Source organism: Lineus longissimus, chromosome 18 (genome assembly GCF_910592395.1).
Source record: "Lineus longissimus chromosome 18, tnLinLong1.2, whole genome shotgun sequence".
Classification (NCBI taxonomy): Eukaryota; Metazoa; Nemertea; class Pilidiophora; order Heteronemertea; family Lineidae; genus Lineus; species Lineus longissimus.
Genome location: NC_088325.1, coordinates 2,829,697 through 2,845,968, shown reverse-complemented (window position 1 = coordinate 2,845,968; position 16,272 = coordinate 2,829,697). Strand labels below are relative to the sequence as shown.

At 41.6% G+C, this 16,272-nt stretch overlaps 1 long non-coding RNA gene and 1 pseudogene across 1 annotated transcript; one reads left to right on the top strand and one right to left on the bottom strand.

Moving 5' to 3' along the window:
* Positions 1-5,644: 5,644 nt before the first annotated feature.
* LOC135502615 (uncharacterized) lies at positions 5,645-6,577 on the bottom strand (annotated as a pseudogene).
* Positions 6,578-7,797: 1,220 nt separating this feature from the next.
* On the top strand, positions 7,798-9,982 carry LOC135502662 (uncharacterized). The gene is made up of 3 exons (XR_010449803.1): positions 7,798-7,866; positions 8,209-8,277; positions 9,942-9,982. It is a non-coding gene; the product is annotated as an uncharacterized LOC135502662 (long non-coding RNA).
* The last annotated feature ends 6,290 nt before the right edge of the window (positions 9,983-16,272 follow it).

The following is a 16,272-nucleotide window of genomic DNA, read 5'->3' as shown; positions in this document are numbered from 1 at the left end:
GCATAATGACGGCCATGTTTGCCGACTGCATAGTGAGAAGGCAACATGTTTTGAGAGGGAGGATGTAAAGATAACTAGAGGATGGCTTATGTATCAACTAGAGGTGAGGTTTTATCACATGCCAAGACTCGATCATGTATAGCAATAATCCGTCTCAAAGTCAAACCTGATACAAATTCTGGTAGTAATTCATACTATTAGGGATTGAGAAGTATACTTGTCTACCAACCTGAACAAAGGAATGTTTACGCACTTGTTGACAATGTGTCTGTTTCCTCTCCTTTTAGGGAAATGTTCAGTAATATTTACAACGGGAAATTACGGCTGATCAAATACGTGCGCCGGGAAAATGGATACAAACCGGTTGCACTTAAGTTGTTTAAGATATCAAGTCGTCATTTTGACACAATAATCCTACCTCGTCAGCACCCATGTTCAGCTTTGTGATCCAGGTTTACCCAGCCGCAATTCCTGAAAAAAGCCATTATAATAGGGTGTATTCTCAGAAAGAACTTGCGTCATCGTAATCAGACTCTCACCGTATCTGATATAACTTGGATAGGTGGGCAGGAGGCGCCTTATAAACTGAATAGTTGGCAAACAGTAAGACAGCCTGACCAGGGATATTATTGCCTCAGCCGACAAGGTCATATCTTACTCTATAAAAGGCCAGATAAAGGATTACTTGCATTATATCGTGTCTTTCCTTAGCCTAGAACGCGACTAGTAATAGGTTGTGTTCTCAAACGGACCTGGCGTAGTCAGACTCTCACCGTATCTAATATAACTTGGATACGCGGGCAAGAGGCGCCTTATAAACTGAAAAGCTGGCACACATTTGAACTAGTTGCCCATAGATATTATTGCGTCAGTCGACAAGGTCATATCTTATTCTATAAAAGGATAAAGAATGGATTCCTTGCACGCACTATATCGCGTCTTTCCCAAGCCTAGAACGCGGTTGGAAATGTTTTCGATCCCGCGTTTTTTTTACATTTCGAGATATCGAAAGGCATCAACGAATTTACTTTTACATAAAAACAAAAACTTACTTTCCAGCGTAACATTTATCAGAGACATATGCTCTCCTCTGGTTCCTTTGAAAACTGTCACAAAGATCAATACGGTGACCTTTGTTTCCGTCATTATTGGCATATTGGGATACCGTCGAAACAAAGTAAATATGGAACAGAGCGCAGACTAGTAATGCTAACTAATAGCGTTCTTTTATCACCCGTACGGACTATTAAAGATATGGGTAAAGGACAGAGCAAGGAGACAATAAAATACGGTAGGCGGTTTACGCCAGTTGGTTAGCAAATCGCTTCGAGAGGTTTGGCCATCAAAGAAATTAATAAAACCATTGGAGAAGTATTTCCAAGTGAGCAGATGCAACGTACAAACAAACGTGGTATATGTACGATTGACATCTGGCCTTTATATCGTGGGCATTCTACGATTAATGAAGAGCCAATCAGGAGTCCGTTATAGTGAAGGAGGTTAGGTTGTTGATCGTTTGTTTAATATATGGTCACTGCCCGCTCGTCCTCGCTCCCCGGACGCCCGCCCGCCCGCCCCCCTCCGATTCCACCATAGACCATAGACCCCGCATTTAGGCCCTACCCTTTTTAGTGCATGCAATGCTTTGAATTACCGAACATCTGCCTTTGACGTCCCCGTTATGCGCTCCGACCGTGCGCCCCGACCAGTACGAACTGCCGGTGTAAAAGTAGAAAATATCCCCTGGAAAAAGTGTCCGGCCCTATTGTATTCTGCTATAATAATATTTTTATGGTCCTATTATCTGGTCTATCGAGACCATGACTGACAATGCAATAGCTCAGAGATTGAAGCGCATAATAGAATCCTTTGTTTCCCGGACATTCTATCCTAGGACATTTTAAACTTCTACACCGGTCCAGTGTAATCGTTATTGTAGTCCTTTGAAGATATCAGCCCGAGTCAGCTTGCAAGCACAAGGAAGATAGTGGAAGAGTACCCTCCCCTGATCCCCACCCATAAACGTGCCCGCCCACGGACCCCAACCACCACCACGCCTTTGGCTGCACATTGATTTTTTTACTCTCTCCGCCTCACGTTTGATTGGAAATGCCCCCAAGCTCAGGATGATAGGCCTACTTTTTCCTATTTCGCTGGGTGATGAGTCAACCGAACATAATCACGACGCCAACTGCATTGCGAAAGTGACGAAATCAGTGCCTCTGGTCTCAATAGGGTGGTTTCGCAGGCGCACGGATAGCACGACGTGAACGTTTAGCTAGACGTAACCGTTTTATTCACTGCTGCATCATTTTGGTGGTTTCGCTGCACACGAGAAAACGGTTACGTTTAAGTCTAGGTGGCGCGAATTTTGAAAATGGCGGCACTCAGAGAACTCTTGTATTTGGCGATTGAAAATGAAGATGATGAGTTTGTGTACCTACTTTTTGAAGAAATGGCGGTGCCAAGGGGGGTAACATATGATCCAGCGGTATCCAGTGAAAACGTCCCCATGCCAAAACGTCTTCGCTTTCAAGGTACCAAAACGTCCTCGTGTCAAAAACGTCCTCGCTTTCAATTGAAGGTGGCTTGGCATTGGGGGCTTGGGCTTGGGCTTTGCCTGGGGTAATCGCCATAAGCTCCAAATCTAGATGGGCGGGCAGGTATATGAAACAAAAGCCCGAATAGAGATTTACGATTATGTTTGCTCTGTGGAAGTGATGTAGAAAATGAAATCCATTTCTGTATGCAATGTACAAAAGATTTACGATTATGTTTGCTCTGTGGAAGTGATGTAGAAAATGAAATCCATTTCTGTATGCAATGTACAAAAGATTTACGATTATGTTTGCTCTGTGGAAGTGATGTAGAAAATGAAATCCATTTCTGTATGCAATGTACAAAATATGCAAGAATTCGCACGGATTACCTAAAATCCATTGATACATAGATTTACAGGGATTGTCAGATTTAGAAAAACTTTGTATGAGGGGATACCACATACACCACTGCACACTCAATATGATATGGATCATTGGCATATCTAGTCGAAATCCCCTATAACACTACTTCTCATTTGGGGCCGCTCATTTTCACAATACTAGTATTTGACCCTAGCTTTACTACTTTACCATCAATGTGACAAACGGACAAATATCAATACTGTGTTCGCAATATAATTGTACACATTAATGGGGCCGCATTATTATGCTGAATTTATTGTTCTTCTAAGGAGGTTTCTTTAAATGACAATAATGATCATAGTAATAGGTATTGGAGCAGAATATTACATGCAGGGTGAAAGAACCAATTTAGTTCCGTTATCATATATACATGTATAGGTGGATAAAGTTAGAAAATGAAATAGTGCAGATCAGATAATAATTATGATAATAACGATAATATAAAATATATCAAGTCAAAATATCAGTCTGTCAGTAGTGTGAATTGACGATATCTAGTCAGGCTTTCATCTTGTCACCCTTAATTACGCAATAAGAGATGTCACAGTCTGTCAGTAGTGTGAATTGGTGATATCTAGTGAGGCCTTCATCGTGTTACCCTTAATTACGCAATAAGAGATGTCACAGTCTGTCAGTAGTGTGAATTAGTGATGTCTAGTGAGGCCTTCATCGTGTTACCCTTAATTACGCAATAAGAGATGTCACAGTCTGTCAGTAGTGTGAATTAGTGATATCTAGTCAGGCCTTCATCGTGTCACCCTTAATTACGCAATTAGAGATGTCACAGTCTGTCAGTAGTGTGAATTGGTGATATCTAGTCTCTAACCCTCATCCGTTCACATGGCACAGGACCCGGACACTTTTTCCAGGGGGACATTTTCTACTTCTGCACCCCCGGCAGCCGCTTTCAAAAGTCAGTCATTGAGCTCCACAAGCAAGCCGCCTCATATGTGACAGAGGATAGCGACATGAAGGCCGTAAGGGTCAAGGTCATGGACTCCAAGACGCCATGGACGCACGAGATTCCCGTCGTTGGTGAGAAGATGAAGGAGAGTCGACGAGCATGTACTAGAGGCATGACAAATTTTTTGACCAAGTTTCGTCAATTTGGAACGCCATTCGGGCCGTCTTCGGAAACGTCAAGATACTGGGATGCGCGTTCCATTGGGCCCAGTGCATCTGGCGAAAGATACAGGACATTGGTTTGGCACCAGCCTACAAGAACGACAATGCGACGCACAAGATCTGCCGCCAGCTTCTCGCTCTGCCGTATCTGCCAGCCGAGTTCATCCCGCAAATCTTCGCCCGCCTGGAACAGAAAGCCACGACCGACTCATTGCAACGCCTTACCACGTACATTCGCCGCCAGTGGATCGATTGCCACCTACTGAAGCCAGCTACCTGGAGCGTCTTCATGCAGCCCGTCAGGACCAACAACGATGTTGAGGGGTGGCATGGAGCCCTCAATCGCCACGCCAGTCGGGGAAACCTGTCCTTCTACCTGATGGTGCGACTTCTGGTGGTAAGTTGCCTAGATTCGATTTAGAGACTTACACGGATGATCAATGTTGGAACGAATTCAGATTCCGTAAAGATGACATTCCTGTGCTCTGTCAATGCATAATAGTTTACAGAGCCTGCCCCTGGCTGTGCCACACCCGTGCACCACTCTAGACCTGCCTTCACAACATGAACACTTTCAGACTTACTATGACTTGTACTTTCCAAAAGGGGGAGCAGCACGTCCAGATGTCGTCATTACACCAACATCTGGTGTAGTCAGACCAGTCCAACTTTTCAAGGCGGGAAAAAAACGGTCCATCAGCCCATGCCCATCATCAGTAGATTTGGGAGACGAAGATTTGGAGATTGACGAGGGGCCTGTTTTGCCTGTAGTAGCCGCAGTTCTACCCCCACAGCCTCTGGATCTGCACGTGTGACAACTCAAGGTCGTGAAAAAGCTACAACAAGTTCAGGATTAAAGAAAGCAAAGCCTGATCTCCTGGATTCAGCTGTTAATGCGCAAGAGAAATACCTGGAGATACTGCAGAAACAAAATGCCATCCTTCAATCCCTTGTTGGGGAAGTTCGCTTGATCAGGGAAGCATTTGCTCACTCCACTGGAATCCAGTTTGAAAACGTTGTCTTGGATAACGTTTCGGATATGGATTAAAACATTTCGATTGATCGAGAGAAACTTCTTTGAAAGAACAAGTTATTTTCTCGTTTATGATACATAACTGTGCTAAATACAGGATACTTACAGGACATTCCTACATTCCGATAAAGACGCGTCTCATTCATAAAACTGGTAAAAACACAAACTGATGGTGTGTAACATTTAGCAAGAGTATTTGCGATTGGACATTTTTCTGTTCACTGGCGTATCCATGAGTAATTATCAATATCATGATTAATTAAGAATGATTCTTGATTCTATCCACTGATTAGCACTTGCCTTAATCATATTTTGTACCGGCATATTTTAGTTGTTTCTCATGTAGAGGTAAGAAATGAAAGCAAAAATATTTTTTGATGGAAGATAATCACCGTCTTTAGAGTACAGGTTGTGCATTTTGCTTAGAGTTTTTATTGAACAAAGTTCAGAGTTAATACAAACTATTATCTTTGTTTTCTATAACTTTGTAATTAGGTTCATCTTGGGGTTGTGACCACATATGTTACCCCAAGAAATTGGTGTATCGATTATGTAACACACAAGTTGCAATGGTACATTTGGCAGCAAATAAGGGGCCATACTTGGCAGGATACCTATTCTCCTTCATTTGATTCATGCGCCATTTGAGTTCAGATGCCCCAATGGTACGTTCAACAATTTGACGAATTCTGGTACAGCGATTGTTGAAAGCGAACTGGTCTGGTTGAAGGTTATTTCCTATAAATGGGACCAAAACAACAGGATGCAAATTCCGGTAAGCAGCATCACCAAGCACAACATCATCGTCCGGAAGTTGATCCAATTATCTCATGAAGTCATCACCCCATTTTGTAGCAGTCTTGTCATGTGTTGCTCCTGGAAGCCCTGTGATGAGATGACGTACTCTGCCAAACTTGTCAACAATATACTGGGTGTTTATAGAGTCACAGCTTTTACCAGGCCGGCCACAGTAGTAAGCGTCTCCAGCATGATCTGGACGCTGAATTTTTATGATTACACCATCCAAATACATGACAACATGTTTTTCAACACCATTTACATCCCGAACGCTAGTGCTTAACTGGTCAAGTTCTTCCCTCCGTGGAAATGCAATGTGCTCGCCAGCTATATCCATAAAGAAGTCTGAAACTTCCCTACTGTGTAATATGGCTGTTGATTTGGCTATACCCTGTGTGTATCCAATTTGTCGGTGGTAGCCACCAGAGGCCAAATACAGCAAAAATGTCTCCATTCTCTTCACAGAGAATAAATACCTCCTGTTTCCTCCTCCTTGTTGTTGTCTCCAATTATGGTATTCCGCACATATTTCATCGAATTGTCCATCTGTTAGCCGTAAATGTCTGTGCACCGGTTCTTCACTATAAGCTGGCCTCCTAAAATAATTCTCATGCCTTTGTTGGGCAAGAGCATGAACATGGACTGGCATAAAAAACATGTCTGACAGGTTCTTTCTTGCCTCCAAATGGTTACCCCAAACTTGACTTCTTTCCGAGTAAACTATGAGTTAACACCCATAGTGTAAAGATTACCCTAATGCATTTTTCCTTCTACTTTTAACAAAGATGGCTGCTTTGCTCAGGTAGACTTTACCCTGGGGTATAATTTGAGTAAAACTTACCAACTTACCAGCGTTTACTCCGGGTTAACTCAAGGTAAACTTTACCCTCGGAGAGAAGTCAAGTTTTGAGTTTATTAGGGGTTACCTTTACCCTAGGGTAAAAATCTTAGGGTTATCTTTACTTTACTCAAAACTTGACCTCACCCATTGTCAGTAACATAGGCCTTTGCACATGGTGCATCGAATGTAACTGAAATGAAATGCATGAACAGAAGGCAGCTGCTGTGCAGACTGACAGAGGTATAAAGTTATTTATGGACCCTTGACATTTAAGATAAGCGGAATCTTGATTTGTTTGCTTGTTTCACCTATAGGAGATGGGTAGGCCTATTACTAGTATTGGTATTATTGTTAATGTTATGTTAGGTGAGCACACTCACTGACACTCACACTCACGGGCCATCATGGCCATGGCCATGCAGACGCAGTGACAGTGTGGGCTATTATAAATCACATAAACTGTGAGATGCAAACTTGTGATATGGCGATATGGGTAGGTAATCATTAAGTGCATCTCACGGTTTATTATAAGCCCACAGTGTGACGACAATCACAATTGAATAATGTCGATGCCAAAATCATGAAATGCGAGTATCGCATAGCGAGGCTATAGTTTTGTCCAAGTTGTTACGTAATCTTGGAAATCTGGACTTTTACTACAGCAAATACATTACAGTCATATGCTTACTCTGAAAAGGTTCCCTTCAAACTTGGTACATGTGCAAACAAAATTGGCATTTGGATTGTGAAAAAAAGGATGCAACTGTGACTCTTTCCCGTTTCCTTCTCGTATTGTTCTGGACACTCTCCACGCATGCGAGGAGTTTGGTCAGGGTCTTCCTCGAAACTGTCTGTTGTACTGCCACATCGTGAGAAGATGATGGTATGGTACAAATGTAGATAGCCATGGTATCTAGCACTGCATTTCCAGAAGCTTAGCAGCCCACCAGGCCAGGCCTACCGGTACATTGATTTAGTTAATGAATTATGAGTGACTTCCTCACGCACGCTGTTATTGTAACTGAACAACTGAGGACCAGGAATGGTTATTAAAAGTGGACCCACAATGATTATGATGACAGTACAGTACTGCCACTTTTTAAAGGGTAATTAAATTAGCGCCATGTCTGCATGACAGAAATAGTAAAATGGGGATACAAAGCAGACCTGGCGATATATTATCGTGCAATGTTAGCATCATTGGGAATTGCCATTCTAAATTTTAACTTCTTCATCTTTGCAAAAATTCTGGCTGCATAGCAGCCATCTTTGAATTTTTTTTTCCGATTTCATTGCCAATGGTTGTATGCAGAGGTACAAATAATACCCAAAAGATTGAGAAGCAGATACACTGCCACTAAAAGTAACTGACAATAATCTTCAGATTGTGGCATGTGACCTCTTTGCTAGACCGTCTGACCCAGATGTGTTTGCCTTCTCTTTTACAGGCTGCACCAGCAAGTAGGCCTGAGGCAACTTCTCAACCTGTGAACAATAGGAAGTCAGTCAAAGCTAAGGTATGTGTGTGACCAAGTTTCCATCACCGAATTCTTTTCTGACCTTGAGATTGTTTAGACTTAACTTGTCATGTCCAATCTGTCATCATGACTTTATGGGAAAACCTGTGGCATGTTTGTCAAGGTTCCGCAGCAAAACATCCCCAAAGCATAATGCTGCCACCTCCGTGCTTCACAGTCGGTACGGTGTTCTTTGGATTACCCCCCCCCCCCCGTTTTGCCAAACGTACTGCTGGTAGCTGTGGCCGAAGACTTCGCTTTTAGTCTCATCAGACCAAAGAACACTCCTCCAGAAGGCTCTGTATTTGCCCACATGTTCTCTCGCAAACTTCAGCCTTGCTTCCCGGTGGCGTTTTTGAAGTTAAGGCTTCTTTCTTGCCCTGCAGCCTCGTAGTCCACTACGATGCAAGACCTTCTGGACAGTGGATAGTGACACATTTGTCTCTGTAGCTTCTAATTCCTGGCAGAGGTGTTTCTTGGTCGTCTCGGGGTTAATGTGCATCTTTCTAACCAATGTGGGCTCATCTTTGGCTGTCAGCTTGCGCTTTCTTCCTGACCTTGGTAAGGTTGCTGTTGTCCCTGGGTCCCTGTACTTCCGCTTTATTGTCTGAACTGACGCCCGTGGCATATCAAGCTGCTTGAAAATGGCTCTTAGTGAAGTACCAGACTGGTTCTAGTGGACAGGCTACTCTATCAGATCTTGAGAGTACTCCTTTGACTTCCCCATGATGGCTCTAAGCTGGCAAATGACCTGAGCAGAAACCCAGTCCCTTTTATACTGCTACATTGGTGCCACCTAAGCTATGACATAATCATGATGGTCAACAGGTAGTGGAGACAAGATAAAAGCCATTGCATAACATATTTGCCCGCCTCAAGGCCAAACAACTAGTAGATAAGGTAGGTGTATGTAAACTTATGACACTCTGAAATATGCATTGTTCTCAAATAGAGCTCATAAAAACAATGAAATTAATGAAACAGAACTATGTTTTTTAGTTGATGACTTCCTGTAAACTATATACTATTCCCGCGTTCTGTAGTTGCAGAGAAAGAGACAAGGTTATATCATCCTTTGAATTGTATGTAAACTTTCGAGCACGACTGTACTCTCTAATTTTTGCCTTGGCCTCCAGAAATAATAGTGTATTTTCAAATTCTTTCTTATCAAACCTGAGTGTGTGTTATTATTGTACCACCAATATCCAATTTGATAACCAGTACGCATGTACCCAATGGTTTGGTTGTCTAATTTTCTAATTGTAATTTCTAATTCTAGTGTAAAAGTCAAAAGTTCCCTTTTTTGTCATGGTAATGTTGTGGGCATTTTCTATTCTTGGCTCACATGGGTGAGCTTATATCCTTACGATTTCATCTTGTCCAGCATTGTTGGCTTTCACTTTGTCTGTCGTTAAGCACTTTTATCATATACCCTAAGTGCAGTGATCTGGCAGACGTATATGATAAATAGAAAACTGCACGAGTGTCTGATCCGAGTATCCAGATTGCACTCGATGATTTTCTACGCAGGTCGAGAGCTTTTCAAGCCGTAGAAAATCATCTCGTGCAATCTGGATACTCGGATCAGACACTCGTGCGGTTTTCTTATTGTACATGTACATGTAAGAAGCACTATCAATGGAAACACGTACCACTTTTTTCAGAAAAGAAAAGCCAGCAAGGGAAAAGCAAGCAAGGCGAAGGGTAAGACATTTTTATTAGATTCAAGTTGCCGTGTTGGAAATAACAGTGGTCATAAGATATATAGAAAATGTAGCACTTGTCTTCATGGCATCATTGCATCACATCATCACGAGGATAGGATTTTTGATAGAAATTTGCAACCATAAGCTGATTTAGAAATTTGCAACCATAAGCTGATTTAGAAATTTAATTTGCGGAGCAAAAACAAACAGTTATGTGATATTTTCATTGAAATAATGGACTCCTCGGAGTGCATGATGCAATGAGATTACAAAGAAATATTTAGCCAAATGTTCAGTTGTTGAAAGGTTTAATGAGGAACTGACCCCTGTATCCTCAGATCCAATCGGGGTGGGGGGGGGGGGGGGGGGGGGGGGGGGACAATTTGGGAGGATTGACAATCAATTTATTGAAATTCCTTCAGCTGATACATTAAAAGATGTCATAAAACTCACCTGTCCATTCAAAAGGCTTTTGTATTGCAATTACAGAACGGTTTCTATTCAATAAAAACACTTCGCTGGTGTGAGAAAATTGTTGGGAACACTTCAAAGCAGTGGAAGTCTTTGGTTCAAAGGGATCTCAAACCAGTATGAGGTTGCAGCAACTGCATGAATGCAGTGTAATTGAGATTTGCTTGTTTTCTTCGCCTTGATTCCATATATTTTGGTAGTGTACCCTTGAAGAAAATGATATGATGTCGTGTGATACTAATATCTGCATAATAGTGGTTCTTTTAATTTCCTCTATTTTAGGTTCCGGAACGCACAAGAAGTGATGCACCTCATGTCTTTTGATTGTTGAAAAAATTGATGTGAATTTGTGCAAATCCTCCCGCCTGTGTTTTTTTGTTCAGTGGAATTCACGTATTTCGGTATTCCTTCTTCACCTCCACGCATTATTCATTCTGACATAAACTCACATGATCACTTTTGATGAAAGATTACATAATGGATAATATTGAATTGGCACAAATATAGTAACAATGTAAACTTATCATATCTTTCAAAGGTCTCATTTAAAGTAAATGTAAGTTACATGTACATGTACTGTGGAATTATTGTTTTTTCAGACAATCTGTGGCTGTTGTATACATGTATCATTCAATAAACGTGGCGTAGATACATATAGTCTTGCCTTTATCTTTGCTACCTCACAGCGACTTGACTGCATGTATTATAAGGGACCATCTCAAAAGTATTTTGAAGCCTAAAAGACTACGGGTAAATCATTTAGTCTTTTTGAGTGTGGTCACACCCAAGACTAAGTGACTTGAGTCATTTTTGCTTCAAAAAACATGTACCTGTGAGATGGTCACTGAATTCATACCTTGAAACAATATCCAGACCGGCACTTGATACTGAGTTCCTCTTGAATTGGCATGAATAGAGAAGTCTGGCTACATGTGCTAGGATTGCAAATTACAGCGTACTTTACATGTACATAGGACTTGGAGCCTCCCTCGGTGGATACCTCTCTAATAAGGACATCGGTGCTGAATTGGTTTGGGTAAAATTCCACAACCAGGACGCCTTTCATTTGCAGACGATATTGGAGTGTCCTAACAGCAAGGTAACACTTTACTTTAGACAACGTCACGTCCAACAAGAATACACCTGCCACATACGGAAATACTGCCTTTGAAGACGTCATTCAGAATGTTTGGGTTACATAAGGATTTGTCACACCCACCCAGAATATACACAAGATGTCATTGAAAATGCTTGAAAAAATGTCACATCCCACCTGAATACGCCTGACCGTATGGAAATACCGTCTCTGAAGACGTCATCCAGAATGGTCGGTTTACTTTCGACACAATGTCACATCCAACCTGAATACGCCTGATCGTATGGAAATACCGTCTCTGAAGACGTCATCCAGAATGGTCGGTTTACTTTCGACACAATGTCACATCCAACCTGAATACGCCTGATCGTATGGAAATACCCTCTCTGAAGACGTCATCCAGAATGGTCGGTTTACTTTCGACACAATGTCACATCCAACCTGAATACGCCTGATCGTATGGAAATAATGACTCTGATGATGTCATTCAGAAGAGTTGGGTTTACCTACATGTACGATATAATGTCACTTCTAACCAAAATACTGCAGCTGCATATGGTATGTAATTCAGAATGATGGTTTACTTGAGACAATGTCACATCCAACCAGAATACACCTACCGCATACTGAAGTACGGTCTTTGAAGATGTCATTCAGAGTAGTTTGATTTTTCTCAGTAATCCAACAGCCCGCTACATGTATACATGTACATGCAGGACAATACAATGGTCAGTCACTTCAAAGCGTGGCCTTCAGGGGATGGCACAAGGACAAGGGCAACTTGAATACACAACCTTTCTCAGTCAAGATGAACCAGATGCTACTTGACCATACACATCTTTGACACCTGTCTGCTCATTTCCGGCAAAAATTGATGTTTCTTTATACATGTAGGCAGCCTGATAGTATCAGCTGTGTTCACCCAAGGTGAGCAACAATGAAAACAAGTGCATGTATTTTGATGCAAGAATCATTTTATTGCTGCTGAAATTCACATTCAGCCAGTAATACAAATCTGCTTATACATAATTGGTGGATTCACAATATATCAGATTACGCAAAAGGCATTTTCCAAGGTCCCTAGTGGTCCGGCAATAATTCTAAGTCGTTTTGGGAGTTGCAGGACATCAGCCTAGCCCCCTGCGGTCAGATAAAAAAATTAACCAGCAGCAGGTACCCCCCTCATGGTTAAGTTCGTCCCGATGGCCGGAACATCGCTGTATCGTCGAACAGTTGGCAGATTCCTGAGCGCCAGACGAGCAAAAAAAAAACTCTCACTGAACAGTTTTGCCTCAGTTGACACTTTTTGCCATATGACGTCATTTTAGGGTCGTCACAACACCTGATTTGTGGCGTAGTTTCCCAATAAACTGCATTGGAAGTTCGAACTTTCACTAGAAAAAGTCACCTTATTCACAAACATGCTTCTTGAGAACCTCTGCAAGGGCCTTAAGAGATGCCACAGAGTTCCGAAAACGTTAGCATCTCGTGGCATACTTTGTTAGCTTCGAGTGACATTTGGGGCCACTATACCCTTTTAGGCAAACTTAGACCAAATCAAGTCGAAAAAGATCGGGATTTTTGAAATAAATCCGGCTTCAAAGGGTTAATTACACGTACTCAATGCCAATGTCATCACAATCCTCCTCCTCAGAGCTAGACGCATCCTCCTCCGAATTTAATTCTTCACCACCAGGTTGCACCTCCCCTTCCTCAAAATCCACCACGATCTCTATGTCAGTGTCTATACATTCAAATACATCTGTTGCTTCTAGGAGAAGGTCTGTGTAGAATTCCTTTTATTCCAGCAGCAACATCACCAATCCATGGTTTTCTTAAATAGAAGGAGAGCTGGACATTAAAATTCTGAAGTCATCAACAAAGGTAATGCACATACATCTGCAAACCAATAGTTTATGTCTGTCCAGTTAGATTAATGAAAGGCATTCGGTTTGAATTAATTCAAAGCAGGGCGTAGTACATGTATTAGTAAACTGAACCTGAGTTGGGAAAGAACGAAGTTGCAATCAGATCCAGATCTGCATCCACAGCCCAGGTTAATTCAGAGGTAGTGCCACAGCAAGACAACTACATGTATGCATCAACCTCCACAAATGTTGGGTAAAAATAATTGCATGGCCACTACATTGGTTTTTGATGGCCTCATTGTTCACGGTGTTGATTCTGTCTTCCAAGGTGTTGAATTTTTACTTGAAGAAAAGAACAGTTGATACCATCTCTTGAATGAGCACAGGCAATTCCTCGATGTACCTGGTCATGTGTTCATGCATATCAACTATTTTCTTCTTCAAAGCAAATGTTTCTCCCTTGTTCCCTGAATTGAAGAAACAAATATTAGGACTACAGGCTAAAAGTTTCTTGCTCCATCCCTCCTACATGTACATACGAAACGCTGGTAAAAATACATGCTGGATATGTCAGAAATGTGACGATAAGATTGAGGCGCAACTTAACATTTTACTTGCAACCAATGCTACATTGCAACCAAATTGTGTTAAATGTACAAGGTAGAATGTACTTTACATCACTTGAAGACCAATGTACCAGTAAGCCTAGAGCAAAATGCCGACCCAGGCTTTAAACCTCAAATTGCTTGCTAAACAACAGCTGGATCAATTTCTCTGAACAATCGAAAATGACTGCAGGACATTACCACTTGGAGTTATTTGTGTCCTGGACTTTGTGTTACATGTACTAAGTGAAGTTTGTGGGTAAATGAATATGAAGTGAATGCCAACCTGCAGGATTATGCCAAGGCAACAAATAGTCCTCTTGCGTGACTTCGTCCACAGAAACATGACAGCAGACTAGCACAATGCTGAAGTTGCTTTCTCTCCTTTTCAAGGCGCTTTCGTAGAGAAGCCCGACTCTTTGAAGCATCTGAAATGAAAATGATAAACTTTTAAACTGATCGATATAGCAGTGAACTCGACATGCATCGTAACTGCACAAACTGCTAATATGAAGAAAGCCCCTTTAATACTGTCGTGTTAATTGCTATCTTTCAAATCATGTCATGTTATTTAAACCAATGAACTTTATAAGAATCTGAAAAGAATGAAAGTGTGTATATAATTAAATTGAAAAACTCCCGAAGATAGGGCAGAAGGCTGGAAAACCTGGTCAACAAACTGGGTTGACCATGGCACAAGGGAAAACCGTGGTGTTCTTGCAGCTTCTATCTTCAGCTCCAGACTCTGAATCACATTCTAGAGAACAAATTGTGTTTTGATCAAAGAGCTGTGTTCCTTCAGTTATTTTTAGTGCCTGTTACATGTACACTTTGAAAACAAATTTATCTCCTATAAATATGTCATACCTGATAACAGCTGACGACGCACATGAGACACAAACTGCACATGATGAACTATGTTTTCCCATTTTCCTAAGTATTGACCTCAATACTGGCTCCTCTTGTCTTTGCTTCCGGTCAGCATGCGCAACAAAATGCCTTTTCTTCCATTCAGATTCAGTGCCTGGCACTTCAGTACTATTGGAAGCCCGAATCCCATTCAGAAGCTCCATAAGTTCAGCTCTCACTGTAAATTAAAAGTGCATTGATAAATACTACCGGGAAAGAAAAAAAAGTTCCTAAGTGTTCATTCGAAAATACCATTATTTGCCTTAATCAGCAGCCAGTGTTGCCCAATTAACCTTTAAAAAAGAATAAATCATTTGCAAGCTATAACCTGACTTGTGATCAACACAAAATTCAAAATTTAGATGAATCAGTTCACGTCGTTTGACCTCTGCAGCCGTAAAAAGTATGGTAGGTCAAATCGGAAACTTACTCCTTATAAAATACACAACTTGATTTGTGTCTTGGAATAGAGCCAACTAGCTGATGAATAAAAAGACCTTAAAAAGACAAATCACAAACCTTGCTGGAACACTTGAAAATCGAAAGGTGCATCGATTTCTACTTCATGATTACTTGGTTGCAATTCCTCAGGAAAGTCCTTTAGTTTCTCTTGAAAAACAAGCAATTTTGGAATTACGGCCAAATGTGGAAATGGCTCTATGGAAATTCATTGGAAGGATTTTAAAGCGCATTACGCAGCGCGATGCGCGGCGTTATAACGCTAGCGCTGACGCTCATGTGGAAACAGCCCTTTAAGGTAGGGAATTCCTGCGCAACGAGTTTAAGCTTACTACTATGCAGATACGGTCTATCGCGGTGCTATTTTTAGGAATGTCTAACGTCAGGGATGTAGTCGGGGGGGGGGGGGGGATCAGGGGGGTTCGAACCAACCCCAGCTTGAGAAAAGGATCCGCTGAGGACAGTCAAAAATACTTTTCTACTGAGTTTTGTAACACCATGATTCTATCCAAATGGGCCATTGTACGATAGAGTGACAGGCCTTTCAATTACGTGGAGACCTCTACACCCTGTATATTTTTAGCCTATTTTGGGGGACATGTTTTTTTGCTTTTTGGCTTAATTTGGAGACATTTCATCGCGCCAATTTGCCTGAACAGCGATGTCATAAATCAGAGTTAGTGACTGATATCACCACATACACCTGAAAAATCATAATTTTAGGGGAAAACTTTAAAATGAGGCTATTTGGATGAGATTTGGTTATGTTAGGGGTCAAAAAACGCTTCAGGGGGTCATATTTAAAAAAAAAAGAAAAAACCCACCTAATTTGGGGACATCCTCTACGGTGTAGGAACCATGTAATTGAGAGGCCTGAGTGA